Source organism: Anneissia japonica, unplaced genomic scaffold, assembly GCF_011630105.1.
Source record: "Anneissia japonica isolate Jap-2015-1 unplaced genomic scaffold, ASM1163010v1 scaffold287712_len2945570_cov188, whole genome shotgun sequence".
In the NCBI taxonomy this organism is placed as follows: Eukaryota; Metazoa; Echinodermata; class Crinoidea; order Comatulida; family Comatulidae; genus Anneissia; species Anneissia japonica.
Window position 1 is genome coordinate 293428 of NW_022704401.1, and position 6911 is coordinate 300338.

The 6911-nt window shown below is 29.7% G+C and overlaps 1 protein-coding gene across 2 annotated transcripts in view; it reads left to right on the forward strand.

Moving 5' to 3' along the window:
- The window catches only part of LOC117104616 (centrosomal protein of 290 kDa-like), an 82133-nt gene that overhangs the window by 36513 nt on the left and 38709 nt on the right, over positions 1–6911 (forward strand). The gene's annotated exons all lie outside the window — the stretch shown is intronic.

Below are 6911 nucleotides of genomic sequence, written 5' to 3' on the forward strand. Positions count from 1 at the left end.
TTTGAATCTGCCACTGTGCTTGCATTGTGAATCTTGTGAATAACAACATGCATACAACATGCTCTTCCTGTCTCTTCATTCACCATACCCTGCAGGTACCTCTTAAGTTCAAATGATTTTATTTATTATTTATTTATTTCTTGTTTAACCTGGGTTAACAATTCAGTTGAAAACCGGCTGTTATCCTTATGTGCCCAGGATACGATACACAAAACAATAATCCTAATTTACTTACTTTAATAATAATAAAAATATAATTCATAAGAACAACATTAATGACAGTAATAATAATAATAGTGATAATAACAACAACAGCAAAAATTATTATCATACTATCAGATTAATAGAATTAAGTTAAGCCAGCAATAAAATGCTAAGTAAATTGTTTTAATTGTCATCTGATACTATACGATAATTCATAAGAACAACATTAATAATAATAATAGTGATGATAATAACATTAATAAGATTAAATAAGCCTATGTTAAATAAATATTAACTGTCATCTAATTTTTAATTTACTAACCACTTTTTATTGTATAAAATGTTTGTTTATTAGTGAAAAGGAACAAATAATTTAATAAAATAAAGGAAAAAGCAAGATTGATTTAGATTCATCTCCTCCCTTGGCAGCGTTCACAATTTGGTTCCTCTTAATTTGAACACATTAAGCGATAGAGCCCTGGATAACATAACAAAGTTAGATTCATCTCCTCCCTTGGCAGCGTTCCACAATTTGGTTCCTCTTAATTTGAACACATTAAGCGATAGAGCCCTGGATAACATAACAAAGTTAAACCTCACAAAGTGAGGTTTTGGACGATTAGCGGCATGACTGATGTATGTGTATAATGTGTTTTACATGGACGGTTTCAAGGAGACTTTCCCAATTATTGAAGTTGTCACCGCCCAAACAGTGCGCTGTTCAATTAGCCAACTGGCTAATGGACACCGGTGTAACTGGAGCAGTGCCTTGTCTTTTATTTTTAGTTTGCGTCACGGGTTAATACCCCTTTTGGGTATGTTAGTTAAAAAAGTAATTGGATGGATACCATAGGTGTCTATCATGTACTGCTTATACAAAAGCAAAGATCCCATGTGACAAAAGTGAATATCCAATAAATAGGCCTATCCATCTAAATAGGCCTATCTATCTAAATGGGCCTATAAATGTTTACCAATGGAGGAACTCATTACATATTTTCAACGATAGCTTTTAGACACGACAATCCCTTTTCTTATAATAATTTAGCGCAACACCACTTCAATTTTACGAATATCCTCTGTCCCAGTATTTTACGTAAAACCGATGTTTAACACAATTACCGTATGCGTACTGTTCATTGGTGACATCTTTGGGATTATTAGTAGGAAAGAAATAATACACATCTATTCTTGTTATTAAAAACCTCCAAATTCAAGAAGGTTTTAGTCGGCTTGTATGTTGCGGAAGAGAATACAAAAACCAATTCAAATAATTTACATTTAAATATATTTATAAACAGAGTATACAGCAACTTTACCGGAGCGTTGAAGCAGGCGAAATCAGACAGCTGATCGGAATAAGGGGCAGAGAGTTCCAGAGGAAAGAGAAAAAAAAAATAGGCTTAACTAGCTTAGAAATGTTACCATAACTGTAGTATAGAGACTACAGAAGTGGTGTCTGTGTAAAGATCTGTCAGTATTTTTACGAGAATAACATATCATGTACCCGTACTGTACTCTTGATTTGTTGTAAATTTGTTAACTTATTATTTCTGTTTTGCTTATATTTTACTTATTTTATGTGTGAGACGAGTGTGTCTCTGAAAGTTTAACATCTATATACAGACCTATACATTACATGATATATCTTTGATGATTTTATATATATACATATATATATATATGTATATACTGAGTACGAATGCACAAAGTAGAAACGTATACGATGACATAATAGACATAAATATGTATAAATGATATGTATATTTATACGATGCATAGGCAAGGCATAGATCATGAATCTCAGCTATTAAATCCCAAAGCATTTAATAGCTTTAGAAAGCATTGAAATAGCATCGATATAACTGGTAGAAAAACATTGATAATAATCAGTATCAGGGGCGGATTTAGGGGGGGGCCGGCCCGGCCCCGGCCCCCCCTTTTGGGAGGTAAAAAAAAGAAAAAAAGAAGAAAAAAAGAGAGAAAAAGAAAAAAATGATAGCACAGAATGCCTCAAATGTTATGTTCGGGCGTCTAGAACACAAAAATTTCGCGGGGGCATGCCCCGGACCCCCTACGACAGTGTTGTCTCAATCGGCCCAACTTTCGGCCCCCCCTTCCGGCCCCCCCCTTTTGGACATTTCTGGATCCGCCCCTGAGTATATTGGTGTTAATGTGAATCATGTTCAGTTAAATAACCTTAATAAAAGCAGGGTAACAGGATGTTTAAATAATAAATGTAATATTAACGAAGACAATGGTCCTATCTCAACTGGCTCAAATTTGTGCACTGAAACTGAAAAAGCGAATAGGAAACAAAATAAAATCAATATTTTCTATAGTAATGTCCGTAGCATGAAGAACAAAATGTGTGATATTAATGCCAAGTTCTCCACTTTAAAATATGACATAATTTCATTCACTGAAACTTGGCTTGATAGCTCAATCTTTGATAGCCAACTGTTTGACCACTTTTAGAAAAGATCGTAATGCACATGGTGGAGGTGTTTTAGTTGCTATAAAATCTTGCTTATGTCCTTCTCCTTGTCTTGATCTTAATGTTACTAAAATTGAAATTCTTTGGATTGTATGTTATGCAAATATTGGTACCTCTTCTAATATACAGTACCTTAATGATCTCTCTGAAAACCTTGAGAAACTACGAAGTAAAATTACCAATTACAAAATGGTAATATTAATGGGGGATTTTAACATCCACATTGACTGGAATAATATTGATGAAAAATGTAATCTATCAAGCCAAGCAAGAAAACTAATTGATGTAACTCAATCAGTAGGCCTTATTCAGGGTATGAATCAGAGCATTTTTTAGATTTAGTGTTCACTTCAAATCCCCTTTTAGTAGATAAATGTAAAACTGCACTCAATTTTGATTCTTGTGATTATAAAGCTGTGGAAATTACATTAGGGTTATCAATCAAGCGTTCAAAAGAAATTAACAAAATTGTATATGATCTTAAAAGGGCTGATTTTCATAAAATGAAAAATCTGTTGAGGGATGTTGATTGGGAATCATGCTTTGATTCAGATGATGTTAGTAATGTATGGGGGAAAATTCATGATAAAATTAATGCTGCCATTGTGGATTGTGTTCCCATTAAGAAAAGAAAAAAGGAAAGTTCTTTTCCTTGGATAACAAGAGAAATCAAAAAACTGTGTACTAAAAAAAGAAAACTTTACAAAAAATATACCCGGTTAAAAACTGAGAAGTCAAAAGAAGAATTTAAAAAGTGCAGTCAACACCTCAAGAAAGAAATTTATTGCAGTCACAAAAATTATATTTTGAACATATCAAACAACAAGTCTAATAATGTTAAAAGATTCTGGGCTTATATCAGGTCAATTAGACAAGAGTCCGAAATTATTTGTTTGAAGATTGGTGATCAATCAGTTATTTCTGCTAAACAAATAGCAGATTTATTTAATGAAAGATTTGCTTCAAATTTTACTGCCAACCAGAGTGATGATAATCTACAGAATTTGTCTAATATTGCTCTTGAAATTCAAAATGAAATTGAATTTCAACCTTTTGAAATAGATGAAGTTTATTATGCTTTATCTAAGCTGGATGGTTCTAAGTCACCTGGGCCAGATTGTATTCTTCCATTGTTCTTAAAACAATGTAAGGAAGAACTTGCTAATGTTTTCTGTTATTTCTTTCATTTTTCTATAAACAAAGGCATTGTCCCTAAACAGTGGAAGGAGGCCAGTCCACAAAAAACATGGGAAACCAAAAAATGATTTAAAAAGTTAAGACCTGTGTCCCTAACACCAATAATAAGTAAAGTTATAGAAAAACTGATGTTATAAGATTAATGAATTCTTGGAAGTAAATAACATTATCTCTGATAACCAATTTGGTTTTAGGCAAATGTATAATACAGAATATCTCTTAACAAAGGCTTTTCACATCTGGTCTAAAAGTATTGATAATGGTTGTAAAAATATTGATGTTATATTTTTAGATTTTTCATCAGCCTTTGACAAAGTTCCTCATAGCAGATTAATTAAAAAACTTAGCATGTATGGGATTACAGGTATTATCAATAGCTGGATAAAAAATTTCTTAACTAACAGAAGGCAAAGAGTTATTTATAGAGGAGAGAAGTCAGAGTGGATTAATGTAACATCTGGGGTCCCTCAAGGTTCTGTGTTGGGACCGCTTCTCTTCCTAATTTATGTTAGTGACATTGTAAATGATATCTCATCATCAATATTTCAGTTTGCAGATGACCATACTCTCTCCCACCAAATCAATAATTTTAGGGACTGTATTGCTCTTCAGCAAGATCTTGACAAGATATACAATTGGTCAGTTGTCAGTAAATTACCTCTAAATGTATCTAAATGTGCTACAATGCATATAAGTAAAAGTAAGAGCCCAATTAAATGGGATTATAAAATAGATAATATTTACTTTTAGAAAAAGTAAATGAATTTAAATTACTTGGTGTTTTTATAAATAATAAACTTTCATGCTATACACAAGTAAATTATATTTGTTCTAAATCGTCACAATTACTAGGTTTTATTAATAAGTGTAGTAAAAATATGTCATGGGCTGTAATGTTAAATCTATATAAAGCATTGATTCTTCCAATTATTACTTATTGTTGTGCAATGTGGGCACCAGGTGACAAAACTACGTGTCCTTTCCCAGGCTCTGGGAAGAACTACCTCCTCTACTTCAAAACTCTGTTAATGTTTCCTGTTTTAAGAATAATTTAATTTAAATTAGCATCGAAAGGTCCACTGATTAATCTCAGATAAGAAAGTATAATACATACTCCAAGTATTGAAATACATGCCATCGTGTTGGGATTCAATATTTCGACATTAATTATGTCATCATCAGGAATGAAAAATTATCCATGTTAGCAAGCTTATATGCACTAGTACCAAAAGTGTTTAACCAATCAAAACATTACCTCTAGTAGGTGACATAGCAGTGATTTAAACAAAAGATCAAAGCATTCTTACTCTAATGATCAAAGATACCTACAAAAACAAAGAAAGCTCTTTTGAAGCTCTAAGCCCATTGTTAAGCAAAGGGTTTAGTCTAGGTATAGTGAACGCTTCTTTAAACAATATGAGAGACCAGTTTCGGGAGCTGTCAATAATGCTAGTACAGGTACTAATTAATTAAGCATTTTATTTCATCTTATGTTTCTGATTAGTTCTGATTGTTTTGTGTATTTCATTTTATATGAAGGATAGGGAGCAAATATTGTTCGGGCTTTCGCCCATTCCCTATCCGGGCAATGCATGATGTTTTTCTCCTCTATGCTTTCTGCCAAATAAATATTATTATTATAAAATAGCTTTATGAAACATATTGAAATAGCATATATATAACATGATAAATAACATAAAATATATATAAGTGTTTATAATTTGTACGTAATAATATATAATATTAAAAGAGAAATACAGATACCGTTATTTTTAAATAATTGTATTATTATTATTATTATTGTTATTATTATTATTATTATTATTATTATTATTAATATTAGTATTATTATTATTATTATTATTATTATTATTATTATTTTCATATTATTATTATTTTAATAATAAAAACCATATGCTTCATAAAGCTACTTATGCTACCAGCTATATCTATTATATTTCAGTATGCTTCATAAATTGGATTATAATAAGTATTATTTTCATATTATTATTATTATTAATATTATTATTTATAATTATTTTAATAATAAAACTTTATGCTTCATAAAGCTATTTATGCTACCAGCTATATTTATGCTATTTCAATATGCTTCATAAATTGGATATATCCTGTATACAAGTATACTTTCTGACAAAAAAAATTTCTCTTGAGAATGAACAAGGTTATAGTTACCAAGGACATTGCAACATTTGGTGTGCAATTCAAATTAAATAGATAGAAGCTTTTTAAATACAACGTATAAGAAATTTCATTATATAATTCTACGTAATAATATATAATAAATAGAAATACAAATACTGTAATTTTTAAATAATTGTATTATTAAACACATGTGGGGGCACAATGGCATCTACATAATTTATAAATAATGTCATTAAAAATGTGTTCAATGGGAGCATAATAATAATAACAATAATTAAATTCAAATAAATAATAATAAGAAATAATGATAAAAATATGAAAATAATATAAGCATCATTTAAATTTATTCATAAATAGCCTTAGAAAGCATTGAAATAATAATAGTAATAAGTATAATAATAATAATTAGTATTATTAATAAAATAATTATGAATAATAATAATAATATTATAAAAATAATAATTATTAATTATTATAATACTTATTATTGGGTTATTGTGGCTCAGATCAGCCACAAATTCAAATTTTCAAATAGTATTGTCAATATTATTATTGTTATTATGTTTAATAATAATAACTATTATTTATTTATTTATATATTTATTTATTCAACTTTCTTTATACTGGATGCCACGCTCAATGCAAAGGCATTGGTTTTCGTTGTGGTCCAGTTACAAACATAAAAATACAAAAGATGTTCGAAAATTCTATGTGTATGTCTATAATGATAATAATAAACATAAAAATACAAAAGAGATTAGAAAATTCTATGATAGAAGCTTTTTAATTACGATACAAAATATAGTGATTTTTAACTACTTGACTGTGATTTTTTTTTTGGGGGGGGGAA